At 47.4% G+C, this 15,598-nt stretch overlaps 1 protein-coding gene across 3 annotated transcripts in view; it reads right to left on the bottom strand.

The window, feature by feature from the left end:
* Nucleotides 1-15,598, bottom strand: part of NARF (nuclear prelamin A recognition factor) — a 403,053-nt gene that overhangs the window by 365,518 nt on the left and 21,937 nt on the right. The gene's annotated exons all lie outside the window — the stretch shown is intronic.

The following is a 15,598-nucleotide window of genomic DNA, read 5'->3' as shown; positions in this document are numbered from 1 at the left end:
TGGGTAGAAGTGTGTGCAGGTAAAGCCCCTAAGGTATTCTTGTAGGTGAAGTCCTTCTTCGGCTCTTCCACAGATCCAGAGAGTGATCTGAAGAGGTTGTCTTGGGCTGAAACATTTATGTCTGGTACCAACAAATGGGTGGCGGTGTCTCCTGGCACCTCCCTAAGCAATGGGTAAATGTCCCAGGGGCAACCCTACCACTGCTGTAGAGGTTCATGTTTGACCTACTGTAAACACTAGATCAAGATCAAAAAGTACTTTATTCGGTTAAAAAAAATAACCATAAAAGCAACAGAAAAACACAGTTCATTTACAAATTTGAGTAGTACAGCAGCTTACAGAGGAAGATGTTAATATAATACATAGTATTTACACTATTACAATTCATCTAAGCAAATTGATTTCCGATATTTAAAAACCTGTTTAAAAAACTCGGATAGTGAGGCAACAGTAAAAACATTGTCCATTTTTTGCAATTCTAAAAACGCTGGGCGACATCTATACAAATTCATCTCCTTTAGGATAGGGACGATCAGTTTTCTACGAGGCAGTGTGTAAAATTTACAAAAAAATAAAACATGTAAGTTAGATTGTACAGATCTTTCATCACAGGGGCATACAGGTAATTCGTTGGACCACGAGTTCATTTCAGGGAAAGTGAATAATCTAAAAACGATATTGAATCTGAAACGTGTTAAAAGGAATCGATCATAGTTAGGCATATGCAGGGTTAAGTATGGTTGTAGTTTATCTCTGGTTAAGATTAACTGATGTGAAGAGACAGAAATTTTCTTAGTTTCTTCAAACAGTCTTTTTTCTCTAAGGCAGTCCATACACAGTTTTTTCAGTACTTTTCTAGGGATGTGTACCATAGTAGACGGATCGTCGTAATATTCTGAACGGTCAATTTCTTTCAGGAATGTTTTGATATAGTTTAACCATTCGACTCCGTTTACATTACCAAGTTTTAAGACATCATTTAGTATAGCACTATTTAGTACACATTCATTCACAGTCCAAACTCTGTGCCATAGGAGAATGGGTTTTACTCTGATTATATCCGAAATATACGGCAACCCCAGCTCAGCATGGCATATGAAAGTCGCTGTACTTTCTGGTATTGATTAAATATGCCGTAAAAATTTATTTTCAACTGTTTGGAGTGCTTTTATGTTGGAATAACCCCAGAGCCCAGCTCCATACGTTGCCACCGATACACACGTTGCATTATAAATAATTAAATTTTCCCTGATCGGTTTCTTCCCCAATTTCCTTATAAAACTCTTCAGTGCCATAATTGTCTTAGAAAACAAGAGCGTTGTTGCCTTCACTGCACTTGACCAAGAGCCGGTCTCGTGGAACAAGATTCCAAGATAAGGGAAGGTGGGTGTGCTTTCTAAAGGGGCGTTATTTATGTAAATCGATTTCATTTGTTTTTTAATGCGTGTGCCACAATTCATAGAAAAGGTCTTACTACAATTTATTTTTAAGTCAAGACTGAGCATAAACTGGTTAAAAGATGTTATCAGTTTTTGCAGGGCCATAGGGGTACGGGCCATTAGGACGGCGTCATCTGCGTACAAGAGTGCAGGGACAAATCTCTTTCCGATCTTAGGCATATCCCCACACTCTTGCAACAGATGACTCTCCAGGCCATTTATGTAAATAAGGAATAAAAAGGGTGCCAAAACGCACCCATGGCGTACTCCACGTCCTATCCCAAAAGGCCTACTACATTCACCCCCTTTCCCATAACGTACAACAGCAGTGGCTCCTGAATATAACTCCTTAAAAATAGAATTATCGACTTTTCCACGCCCAGCCGTGACATCAAGTCCCATAATTTAGAGTGAGACACACAATCGAAAGCCGATGTGAGATCAACAAATATAAAATACAGTCACTCCCTTTTTATCATGGTGTATTTCTGCTGGATCATAAATAAATTTAGACCCTGCTCCGTTGTTCCTATACCCTTTTGGAATCCAAATTGTAAATCACTGATTGCCCCAAACTCCTCCGCCCAGTTTTGCAATTTGGCTAAAATGACTCTACCGAGGATCTTTATTGATGAGTCAAGAAGGGATATTGGCCTATAGCAGGCACAATCTTGTCTGTTTCCCTTCTTGTAAATAGGTACAATAATTGATGTAAACCAAGAAGGAATCAGTCCCCTCACTAGGGCTGCATTAAATAGTTGTACAAGTATCGGGCCCCAGAATTCACTATTCGCCTTGTACAAATCTGCCGGAATTCCGTCTGGGCCAGCCGCCTTACTGCCCTTTGTGGCTTCTAAACTTATTAGGATCTCGGGTAATGTTACCTTCAATTTATGTTCCTCCTCATTTAAATCGCCTTCCAGGTTTAATCCTGTATCTTGTACCTCATCTACAGACATATACAGAGTGGAAAAGTGTGCAACCCAATCCTCCTCACTAATCGCGATTTCCAATCGAGCTTTAGTGGTTTCATATGGGAAGGGGGCATTTACCACCCTCCAGAAGGCAGATATATCTTTTGTTTGTGAGGCTGTGCAGAGTTCTTCCCATACTCCCTTTTTGATAGCATTTTTTCTATCTTTTAGGGCCTGATTATAACTTTTCCTTAAATTTCTTATCTGAATGATGTCTCGTGGATTCTTATGTATTGCACGCTTATGTTCTGTAAGGGCCTTAGTGCAAATCCTATCAAACCATCTTGCGCCTTTCTTGAGTCCATTTTTTGGTACTAATTTCAGATTCTCTTTTATAGTGGATGCAATGATGTTAAAATGCGCTATTATGCTTTCACTATCAGAATCTTCGTCTAAACAGATTTTAAAATTATCGGCACAAGTATTTATCAGCTTTTTAAAAAAAATCTTCCGGTACCACCTTACTCCACTTGAGAGTATACCCGTTCTGCCTCCCTAGCGTAACATCTGGTGCAACCTGTACGGGTGTCAGATCATTACGTCGTGCCAAAAAAAGGTTCTCAATCTCAAGTACTTGCGGTAAGTGGTCACTCATTGGTGCATCCAAGATTTTAAAACTACCTATCATGTGACCATAGCCACTTGAGCAGAGGCTAAAGTCTATGGTAGTGGATGCTCCCCTCCCAATGAAGGTTGGTATAAAAGGTGCTGGTAACTGGATTATTTCATTGACAAAACCCAAATCATAATCAAACAGTAATTCATTCAATAAGTCCCCGGTTTGTGTATGTTTAAAATGTGAAAGATTAATGTCCTGCTCCAACATTAAACCACAAATACCTTTACATCCTTTTGTACATAATGGACTATTAAAATCACCCCCCCCCCATAGAATCATTACTTCCTTTTCCTTGCTGTCTAGTTCACATTGTAAATCATTGGCTAACATTTTCAAAATATTTCGTGACATATTGCCTGGAATGTTATTATAGAAATTTATAATAATTACAAGGCACAATCCGAATCTAGTATCTATTGCTAATTTATGGTAAAAATCACATTTAGAATAAAAGCGTACCTTCTCATACCCTAATCCATTCGAGAGGTACGTAATTAGACCACCCTTAGGTCTTCCATGTGTACCACCTATTGCTGGAGTACAAAATGTTTTATAACCGTTTAAATGTATCGGTTCAATAGCCCAGGTTTCTTGGAAAGCCATAATGTCCAGAACATTTGTAACAATCTTCCAGGAAGGATTAGTAATTTTTGTTTTCAAACCTGCCACGTTCCAAAACATTATGGTACATATGTCTTTGTTTAAGTCTGTACCACCATTATTCCTGGTATCTACTCCATTAGATTTTTTATTCTCCCTCTCCGACATATTAATGACATTTGAGATATCAGTTATGTTTGGTGGCTTTTTTCCATTTTCCTGCCTTATGCTCATGTCGAGCGGTGGCTCATTTCCAGTACTATCCATTGGCATAATAAGGGTGGGTAAAGATGAGAAGGATTGTGATGCCTCATTGTCTGACTGTCAATCTACTGCCTCCAATTCGTTGAACCGATTGTAGCATGGGATGGAAAACGGAACATATTGTGGATCACTCCATTCTGCCTGTCGATATTGGTCCGCATAATGTGTTCTCCCCCCCCCTTCGCTGAATTGTAGTCCAGCCATCGTTTACCTCATCTCCCCATGTATTTTGAGCTGGATCCCTATGCGTTTCATGGCCCCACCCTCTCCGAGGATTTTTTGAGCCCCTCATCCAACTCCATCTATTGTCCGTAGCCTGTACTGGCATATAGAAACAAGCATTTACAATGCAACGGTCTCGCCTTTGCAAAAGTTAGAGCTATTGGCATTGTAAATGACAATTTTTTTATTTATGTATTGGTTTTGAAAACAGATAAATAAATGGCATTGTCATTTACAATGCCAATAGCTTAATCTCTTGCAAATGGTCAGTGTGCAGTTTACCAATCACATGCTCGAAAACAAGTGTTTTAATAAAAGGGGTGCGAGCAAGGTCTGACAGTTGTGACATACACTACTGTGTACTCACCCTTTATTCTGAGTTCTGGTTTTCCTTTCTTCACTGTGGTCATCACTATGTCAACAACACCCGCCGATGGCAATCTGTTCAAGCGACTCTTTATTCCTTTAACAGAGATGATGTACAGGTTCTTGGCCCCTGGAAAAGATGTGCTCCCGGAAAGAGAAGCCACGCTCGGACCTTGTCCTGTGCTCAAGGAAAGCAAGCAATGCCCCAGGACAAACAATGTTCTGAAAACGGAACTACGCTCCAGAAACGTAACCCAAGGTTAAAAAAAAGAAGATGTGGTCCCAGACGAAAGATATGCTTTGGATATGGTCCTGTGCTCCGGCAAAGAAAGGCTTGCTTTCAGGATAGGGTTATGTTCCATGAAAGGACACCAATTTAAAGGACAGTGTCATGTTCATAGGGCAGTCTCGGGTCCCAAAAATTGAGCTTTGGTAAAATTAAGGTTCCCTGCCTGCCTCAGGAAGGACACTCTGCTTCGTGGAGGAAATGGAGACCTAGGCACGACTATCATCTCTTCGAAGCTGGAATGCTCCAGGCAAGCTGCAAGCCTTTCTTGGCGGCCGGGAAAATCGGTCCCGAGTCCTGGACTGTAATCCAAGAAAGCAATGCCGGGAAGGCACCCTTGCTCTCTGGACAGGCGTGTGCTGCAGGAGAGGACGTGATGGGTGAGGATGTTCTGGTGATGGCGCAGCACTCAGTGGCAGACCACCATGCTGCACGACATTACGAGGCTCCGGGGGAGATTGCGGTGCCTTAGAGATGGAAGCCAAGGGGTCCGTGCCTTGCATCTGCAGTTTGGGCGCTACCTTCTCCTGTGTAGGCTGCACACCGCCTGCCTGGAGGTGACCGTCCCAGTTTCATTTTCATGGCGGGTTTATATGGGTTCCATGCCATGCAGTTATTGTGGTTTCCAGACGGTGTCCAAAGTTTTCCGAATTCTAATCTTATGTTCACGTTTTGGATAAATGAACTCCGTCATTATTGTACACTATTTAAGCAGTATTATTTGTGTTGTTAGCAACATGTGTATAGAACAATACCGTTGTTTGTGTGATGCTGTAGCGCCTTCTGGTCGCGTACCTTGCCTTCTATCTGGCAGTCGTGTACCAGGTTTATTGAGGTTTCTTCAGTGTACACGCACCGTATTTAGGTGAGAATGCTGTAGTTTTATAATAATACAATGTGCTTTTGCATAGCTCCTAATGCAGCGGTTCATGCCGTTTCCAAGCCCTGTAAATTTGGGCATTTTGTTACTGGAACCGACCTTCTGTGCGGTTTGCAAGTGACATTCCTGTGTCCTGGTTATAGGGAGAGGGGCACTCTTGGGCTGCACGCTGTACCTTTCTCGGAACCCCCTTCTCATCACCCTGCAGGCCCACAAACCAGAGCTAGCCCAACGCCTCCCTGCAAGAGCCTCCCCCCCCCAACCTCGATGGCTCCCTCCTTTCCAGCCATCGCCCCCTCCCCCCCTCTCTCCCACTTGCTTCTATCCAAGAGAAATTGGGTTACAGGAGGGATTCGGCTGCAGGAATGCGCGGAATGCAGGAAACACCGAGTGATTTACTCTTAGACAACATTATTTCAACATTTAATTGAAAAGTCTCCTTTTTTAGGTCGAGCAGACCTACTCTCAATGCGTGAGCATTGAGAGTGTCTGCTTCAGACCTTTTGTGGCCCGTATTTAGGAGAGTGGACAGCTACCAGACGCGCGCTTTGACGATGTCAGATTTCACCTCGGGAGCGAGCGTCTGGTAGCTGCGCATGCGCGAATCAAATCCCTTGCTCACACACACACACAGGCAGCCCCCACCCCTCTGCATGCACGCACACACACACACACACACAGGCGCGCGCATGCACACGCAGGCATACGACACACATACAGGCACACATACAGGCACACTATCCCCTACCTCGCATTCTCTCTCAATCACACAGTCACGCATGCGCACACACATTCCCACACGCACACACGCGCGCACACACACTCCCCCTCCCCCTCCCCCACCCCTCCCAGGCATACACACAGGCACGCACGCACTTCACTTCAGCCCTGGGCCCCACTCACCGACTGCGCTCTTCCGGCGGGCTCCTCTCGCGCTCCGCGCCTCACGGCGCGTCTCGTCTCCTCTTCACAATCGGGGCTCCCTCAGGTCCGAGGAGCCCCGCAACAGACGCCACACTCCTCCTTCTCCCCGGCCCCCTCCTGGGGACCCGGGCTGATTCGGACAGGCAGGGCGCTCCATGCGCCGGCAGCTCGCGGACCTCGGGAGGCGGGACTTCCGGTCGGCCGCGACCGGATTGGCCGGCCGGCCAAGAGCTTCCGGGTCGCCGCGGGACTTGTTAACACTACCGTCCCTGGTATGGCAAGGGTGGTAGTCCACATAAATGGCCACCGCAGACATAGTTCGTATGTGTGGTATTGTTTGGGTGCGATTACATGCAGCCCTCGCGTGTACCTCCGACATGCTAACATGGCGTGCGTCGACCAGGGGGTGGTGCTATGTGTGCTTGGAGTGTTTTTTCCTGTCAGGGGCATGGATGCGAATACAGAAAACGGCATTTTTCTTGTGACACCCCCGCCTGTTAACACCGTGAGAGCGCGAACGGTTGCCCACACAGTAAACCTATACCACCGTCTCCATTACGTGCGGCCTCCGGTCATACCTTGAGAGAGACGCCACGCGATCCTGTCTAACGACCCTGGCATTATGTGGGAGTATTTGGGGAACGGGACCCACGATTCTCGCACTCTGGACGTTCCCAACGATGTGCCAGCAGTGGCACGTGAAGCTGCAAAAAGCGCGTTCTAGTATCAAAGAACGGTTAGGTGGCGCGAGATGCCGACATTAAAAGACCGGTGGGCGGGGTCATAACGATTTCTGGGTTACCTGCTAATTAGAAGCCCTTGAGCAGGGTTTATACGTGTTGTGTATAGCCTAATGTGTCCTATTCTGGATACCGTAGTTTTCCATGTGTGTCCCTCATGAGCTCTTCACAGTACGGTAAATGTCAATGTTTTCAATTGGGCAACTGTCCGGTCTTCTCAACTTCTTTTTGAGGAACACTTTTCAAAGAAGGGGCATGGCGCCCAGGTGCTCATGCAATCACGCGCTCTAAACTCCCTCTTTAATTTGGGGGGCATTTTACCTGCAGGACGTGACAGGCTCACTGTAATAGGGAAATAAAAGTAAAACGATGCAAGTGAAGTTCGTATTTTCAGTTTATTGCAGGAACATGCAAGGGATCAGTGCAGTTCTAAGATCAGCCTTATCGTATTTCATAATCGGTAAATATTTCATGAGCAGCTGGTATTACGACAATATTCGAGTACATTCTTGCTCTCCCAACAGTAATTTGAACCCAGGTTTCCTGAGTTGAGCTCCAAAGTTTCCAGCAATGTTGCATAAACCTTAAAGCAATTACCAGCACCGGTAACTAGAAGTGCTAAATGTCAAGATGCACCTCTGCTGACTGTAATGCAACAAACGACAGAAAGAAAACTATGGCCCGTTCACTGAAATGAAAGGAAACAAGCACTGGCAAAGCACATAGGACCGACTTTCCAAAGAAGCATGCGCAGACCGAAAACGCTGCAGCCAGAGATACACATGCTCCAAGCACATACACACAGGCAACATGTACAGGCACAAAGCCACCAACGTAGCAGACGTGCCGCATGCATACAGGCACCCCACCTGTGCATTACAATGTGTTCAATGACACCAGTACGCGCTGCCTGTGTTTCCATGTTGTATGTGTGCTTGTGTTGCATTGCGTGTATGTATATCTGACTGCATGTGTGTTACACAGATTAAAGACTATGTGGAGCCTTGAATTTTTTTTCCATATGGTGACTCCTGTTGTGCATACAGACTAGGGTCATGCGTCATATGACAGTAAACGTGCTGCTCCGAGTGCGGGCGCGAGCCTGTCCCGGCTCTGAGCAGCACACTGGTGAAAGACAGACCAGATCTTTGAAGACGCCAGTCAGCATCTTGCTGCATACAAGGGCACCGCCGGAGTTTAGAAGAAGGATCGCACCACAGGTGGGTGCCGTCACTCACTGAGCCCTGCTGTGAAGAATGCCTGGGGGCAGGGCTTTAAGTGGACTGAAAAAACTGGGGGGTCTCTCAAAGGGGCGTGGTCAGTGTAATTGGGGCGTGGCTTTAAAACACTTACGCTAAACATCTGTCTTTAGCATAGTGTGCCACCCAACTTGTATTTTGCTGTTTCTGTCATTGCATCCAGATATTTGATGCAACAAGTAACATCATACCTACAACAAGTAAGGACTATCGGCTTTGTCAACGGTTATTAGCTGCAACTATGGCTTGTTACATATAATATTGAAAACGCTTCCAATTAAAGCTCAGGTGAACCTACCACAATGTTGCTGCTCTTGCAGTGTCGTGTGCTTGGCTTTTTTATAAGTAAAATTTAGCAGAGCGTCTTTCAAGCATATTGCATTAGAAATGCTATAGGCGTCGCATTTACGATAGTTATAACTATTAGCATTGTAAATGACATAGCTATTAATTTAGCTATTTTCAAAAACAAGACATAAATAAAAAATGTGTCATTTACAATACCAATAGCTCAAACTTTCCTAATGCGAGACCTATTGCATTGTAAATGCTTGTTATATTCCAGGCATTACCGGTGGAGCCGGGGTCAAAGGGCATTCTTGCCCACCCCTTTCACCACAGGTGGAGGTGGGCGGTGTAGCGGAGTCTCTCAGGACGAGGGGGTGTTCTGACGTTGGTAATGCCCGTATGTTGAGGTGTTACCCCTTGACATCCTAGACCCCTCCACCCCCAGCGCATTCACAGGTTGCGGGCACAAACTCCCGTAACAGCTGCATGAAGGGCCCGAGGCTGCCCAGCAGGCGACTGTGAGACCGAGAGAAGGAGGAGGAGGTGCAGGGGAGGGGGGTTTTGGAAAAGGACGTCCAAAACAGGGGAGGGGGAGAGGAGGATGAGTTGTGGAGGAGGGAAGTGCGGGCCGGGAGAAGGAGGAGGAGGAGCGGAGACTTCCGGGGTCTGAGAGAGGGATCGGAGAGTGTGCGAGCCGAGGGAGGCCGAGGTCAGGGGCAGAGAGCAGAGGGCTGCAGCCGCAGAGAGGAGCCCGGAGCGCGGCGAGAACTCAGGACCAACAGGGGGTCGGGCGGCCCCAAGGACTCCCAGATCAAGCAGCAGCGAGGAGTGCGGGGCTGCCCAGCGAAGCCGGAGGTAGCGGCTACGGACACACACTCTCCGCCAGGGGTCGCTCTGGAGAGCTACGGAGGACGGGGACCCGCAGAGGGGAGACCCGGGCGCGCTGCAGCCGGAGACCCGCAGGAAGCAGAGCAAGACCCGGAGGAGGGACCGGGAGAGGGCGCCGGGCGACCGGGCATGGATGGGTGCGAGCCGCGTCTGGATATAGGGTAAACTGCACCGCAAGGGGCATGCGCGTCACATTTCAAAGGCATCACGGTGTGGATGTGTGTACATGTGTCTCTGTATGTGTGCGTGTATGTGCGCTCCTGTGTGTGTCTGTGTGCGAGGGAGGGGGGAGTGTCTCTGTCTGCGTGCATGTATGTGCGCTCGTGTGTGTGTGGCCACATGCATGCAGGGGGAGGTGTGCCTGGGTATGTTTGCGCTTCCCAGGAGACAGCCAGGCCAAGCGCGGCGCTTGCCAGTCGGCGCGTGCCACTTTCAAATCGCCTCCAAGGCGATGCGCGCGGCCAGGATTGTCTCCTGGGAAGCAGACACGCCGACAAAAGAGCCTCGGCGAAGACGCGGTTCCGCGCGTTCAGCCGAGCCCTAAAAAGAAAGTGGTCTTGCCACAATTATAGCTCCGTTATTTCTCTTGGCCCTTAGACAAATATGATCCACTGATCTAGGGTCATCAAAGTTTATCACCACACAATCTCCTTGTATTCTCTTTTTGGTCTTTCCCACCCAAGGAACCCTTTGCACCATTAAAATGTTATTGGTTATGTTCGGTGGGAGGGGATGGTTAGAATTTAACCAGTGAAACACTTTATTTTTAAGGGCCCAAAATGATTCTGTGACCTGGGCAGCTAATTCGGGAACCCCAGTTAGGATTACCACATATGGGCAAGCATCTGGTGGTAAATTAATCCCTCTGCGTTTTTCAGTCCTATCTTGTAGAGGTTTCTCAGTAGTACGGATGGGGGTGTTCAAGGTATCTGGTTTGTTTTTGTTAGCCTCAGTCGTTGGAATAGATTTAGCTGAGTTTTTACTTGTCACAGGAGGGCAAGGATTTAGCAGTGGTGTTTTAGGGGCTGATTTTGTCATTTCAGCTAACGGTTTATTTATTGTTTGTGGTTTATTTACAGCGGCGGTTGGGTGAGCTAATTTTTTAGTCTGGATCAGACGCAAGGCTTCTATGTCCTTGTGTAGAACGTTTAGCTGAGTTTCTATTGCCGGAAGCTTATTTTCCAGAGGAGACAACAGGGATTTTATAAGAGTTTTTAATGTTGATATGAAAGGATCTTCCCTATCTATACTAATGGCTGTACTATTGGGTGTGGAGCTGTTATTAAAGATGTCAGCCAGAGTATCATCTAGGGTAGAATCATCAATGGTCAATGGCATCGTCAAAGGGCCAGCTACTTCTTTCCTGGTGTCCTCTCTAGGAGCTCCCCTTGTTTGTTCTTTACTGTTTGCGGATCCCAATTTGTGTACAGGTGTCAATTTTTTTCTTCTTGAAAATGGAATTATTTTTAGTGTGCCTATTCTTAGGGATTGCTCCCTCCCTTTTCACTTGTAACTCGATATTACTACTTACCAGCTGGGGCTCTATTTGTGTAGTAGTCAAGATGTTCTCCGATGGTGCCAGGTACTGTGAATCAGTAGAAATGGGGTCCCGGAGTTCCGGCTGGGTAGTCATATTGTTATGAACCTCTACATGTGTCTGCACAGAGGTGATCTGACTTACAGTATTTTCGGGGCTACGGGCCTCAGCAATGTGGCCCATAGATGACCTCTTTGCAAATGCTAGGTCCTGGGACACCCTTCTCTCCATAAGCACAATTCCCTGATCTATCAGTGTGTTTGTACGTATAATGAAGTCATCGAGGGTCCCAATCAACTTTGTCCCCCCAGCTGCAGCCTTACTCCTGGTTTCACTAGGCATAACAGAGGGTGTAATAAATCTGGGATCGTGGTCTTATAGTCTGGCTCAAAATATCACAGAAAACAAGGTGAGCTAAATTGTATATGAAGGCCTACCAGACCAGGGTGCAGCAGCGATGAAAGGTGCAGAGTATTCGGCCAGCCCGGCCTCCGATGGCTTCTGACGGCCTAAGACGGCCTAAGACGGCCGGCCCTTTGCCCGGGCTTAGCCCCGGGCGCTCCCGCGACGCGGGGGTGACGCTTCCTTTATGCGCCGCCTGGCGCGATCTTCCTTGCGTCTCCCGCCGCTGTGCAGGGCGGGAAACATAGTCCTGGAACCCCCTCCGCTCGGCGGCCGCTATTGATGTAAGTTGCGGCGGCGGAGGAGGACCAGGGCAGGCACCAGGTTCCAGGGGCAAGAAAAAGGTAGGCGTCTGTCCACGCAGTGGCTCTCAACCCGGGATTACCAACAGGGCATTCAGCAAAGGCGTCACCCCCTGTAAACACTACAGTGCACCTTACTCTCAAAATCCAAAATGGACAGCGTCTCGATGCCCACCCAGAGATGTGGTCAGTGAAATCAGCATTTCCCCCCTCTGTGGTCACTCAAAACCGGTTCTGGGGGGGGAGATCCGCTCCCACTGGCCTTGGTGCCAGTCTGTTGGGGGAACCAAAACTTCCCTAGGTCTCACCTTACATTCAGTTGTGAAAAGACAAGCCCCTTTCCAAGCAATAAAATTCATAAAAAAACAGGGGTGACCATGAAAAAATAGCATTTTCTCACAACCTCCACAAAACAAACGTAATTCCCTATGCACCATTTAGGGCTCTGCATTTCCAGCAACCTGGCCATATTCAGGGACACGCTCTCCATAGTGGTGAGACCTTCTTCATCCGGGATGGCATCGGATTCTCTCTGATGTGTGCCATAAGGGTGAAAAATAGAACACCTGTCGGTCTCCCAGACCCTTTTGATTACGTAGGTGGTACAGCAATAGGGGTACAGGGCTACTCGGTGCAGTTTCTGTTGTTTGTAGTGGAAAGGTGTTAGACCTGTCTGGTTTTTTGCGTAGTCCCTCCAAATTATTATTTATTTTGTCCCCTTTTTGCCCCTCATACCCTTGATAATTTTTGTGTCCACTAGTTTTCATAGGTGTTGGCCAAGGGGATAGGTGTTCTTTTGTCCCTCATAGTTTTTCACCTCAGGCCCAGAGGCCTGTTCTGTCAGGGAAAGTTGGAACCACACAAAATGGTGGATACCAACTGCCTTAACTGCCAAACTCAGAACTTGCCCATAGCCTAGCATAGGGCGTTCCAGAACCTTCTGGTCCATTCTGGATCACTGAGGGGCAGCCTATATAAGGCGGAATGCGGGGCAGCCATTTTGTCTACCTAAGAGAGTCAGCTGGAGGACAGGCTATCCTGGCAGGTGGGAGGAGACTAGTGTAAGGGTTGAACTCCTGGACTGGGAAGCAGCCTAATTATTCCACTTCTCTATCTCTCCTGTGGGTTTCTTGTCTTGTCCCCGCTGTGGAAGATTAAGGGAGACCCTGGGCGCCTGACTAACCCCTAGCTTAGGAATAGCGGGGTGTCAAAGGAGAAGGAGACTGCAGTGCTGCGGAGCGCAGTCCTCTGCCCAGTAGAGAGACTTGTGAGAGGCTTTTACTGAACAAGTGCTGAGAAGGAATAGGGCTAACCTTGTGGCCCCCCCCTTGTTCAGTCATCAACTGAATCCTGCCCCCGGTTGCTGTGACTGACCCCCAGTTACAAAAATCCCACAGAGAGTCATCCATTACCTGTTGTGGACGATTTCTGGCTGTGGAGAGGAGCCAACCTTGGAAGGGGTGGAAGCGGGGTGAAGTGGAGCCTGTCTATCCCCCAAGCCAGCGCCTGATGAGCTGTGCTGGATTAGTGGCTGAGCGCTGATTGAGGAGAGCAGCGGTCGTTGAGGGAGCGGAGGCCGAGAGAAGTCGGGCTGTTCCGCCCCTGTATTGGCGCATGGTGCGCGACCCTAATTTGAAGCTGTGGGAGACTCCGTGAGGCCGACGAGCGGTAGTGTCTTTGGGCCGCTTCTGAGTGAGGAAGAGGGAGAGGCGTCTCCCCGCGGTGGTTGCGCAGTGAAGGCGGACCTAGAGGAAGTGCCCGGAGGCTCAAGTGAGAGGCGGCGCCAGCGTGGGTGAACCGCGCATGTCAGGGGAAGTAGTGTTCTCGTCCGTCCGACGCTGAGGAGGAGCGTCAGGAATCCAACAACAGCTTGTAAGCTTCCTCTATTTTCTCTCCCCTGCTCGAGCGCCACACGGTAGCTGGCGTGAGCGGGAGGGGAGATCTGTGGTAACTGCCTTTACCCGTTCGAGCGTCGCACAAGGAGCTTGCTCGAGCGGGGTGGGGAGAGCGGAGGGGCCCGAGAGGCTGAGGAGTCTTGCCAGCGCTGGGCAACTTAGACCTACCGGGTAATTTTCCCCCACCCTCTGGCGCTGCAAGGCTTCACCCGACAATTCGTCCACAAGTAAGGAGGTGATCTGAAGGGGGAAGGTGGCGCTAGAGCCTGCAAACAGATAACTTCGACATTGGTTGTTGTTTTTCTCCTCAACTGTGATACATGAGGTGGGGAGGAGCTGGATGAAACGAACTGAAAAGGGAGTGTTGAAGGTGCCTGTTGTTTAGGGAAAGGTATAAGACCCTCATAAGGGTTGTTGATGATAACATAGAACTTGGGTATTTCCTACACTTCTCACTGGATGTACACTCACTTTGTGAATAAAGGCACAGATAAGGGAGGTAAAGGTTTAAACACTGTAGAGAAGTCAAAGCCAGTAAAGTTTTGAATCTAATGTAATGAAATGTACTATCGATATTGATTATTGATTTAAGTTAACAAATCTGAGAGTGTTATTACTGATTTAATGACAAATGTACTGTATTGTTGAAACTAGCTGGTAAATTGCTTAGCAGTTTAAAAGTACTTGCTATTTCCAAGACAACCTGAAGTGTATTAAGTGGTGTAATCTGAAAGCAAAAGGGCAAAGATATTATTTTTATAAAGCAGTACTTATTTTCCTATACTTTGGTGTAGTGTTGTTTTTGTGTGCTATTGTGTGGATTTACTATTGGGTGGTTTGCAACCTCACACTTGTGCCTCTAGAATTGCATGTCTTACCCCTAGGCCAGGCTACCCTAGGTGACCTGGCATCTCAGGTTCTAACAAAAGGCCAATCTTGAACCAGACACCAGTCTTCAGCTGCTTTGCACTTCCACAACATGCCAGTGTGCACCAGTCCTCATCATTTCTCATGTCACAGTTGCACTGGCCAACTACTCAGGTCCCATCAGGCTATCAGCAAATAGTACCTGGTAGGCATGCAACACCCAAGAACCAATTTCAGAGGTCATGGCTGGGTTCCGTCACCTTGTTAGTGTGGGGGGAGGAGAGAAGTGGATGGAAAAACCTCAATTTCTGATGTGGGTCATAGGCCCCTTTGGAGTGCCGCTCACCACAACCAGATCTCTTTATTAGGCATGCAACACATCCTACGCAGCAACCAGCAGTCCAAATAATAGATTCATGCTGGAGCTCCACGGGTCAGCAGGCATCCTGGAGCCCTGCATGGCCCACCTTGCACCAAGGGCATATTTTCAGTATGAAAATGTTGACTCATTTTACAGCATCATGCAAACCCTATGGGTAATTAATTAGTACCATTGCGAGAAATATTTGGATGTGATTTATGAGGAGTGCTTAACTGAACTCTGTTCCAGATTTCGTGCTTGAGAAATAGATATTTAGCTACCACACACCTATGTTAGGTGTGAAGCAGACTGCTATATTCTTCAGTTGCCTTAGTCACAGAATCACTACACTCAAATATGCTTCATGTCAGTAGCATGTATATCATTTTATCAAATGTTTTAATAAACTACCAGAGCAAAACACAGAACCACGGCTTCCTAAAAAGTTAAAAAAGGTTCCAAGGAGGCTATTTAACTAAACCTTA

This window comes from Lissotriton helveticus, chromosome 7 (assembly GCF_964261635.1).
Source record: "Lissotriton helveticus chromosome 7, aLisHel1.1, whole genome shotgun sequence".
Classification (NCBI taxonomy): domain Eukaryota; kingdom Metazoa; phylum Chordata; class Amphibia; order Caudata; family Salamandridae; genus Lissotriton; species Lissotriton helveticus.
Note: the sequence above shows the minus strand (reverse complement) of the source record. Positions and strands in the feature narration are given on the sequence as shown.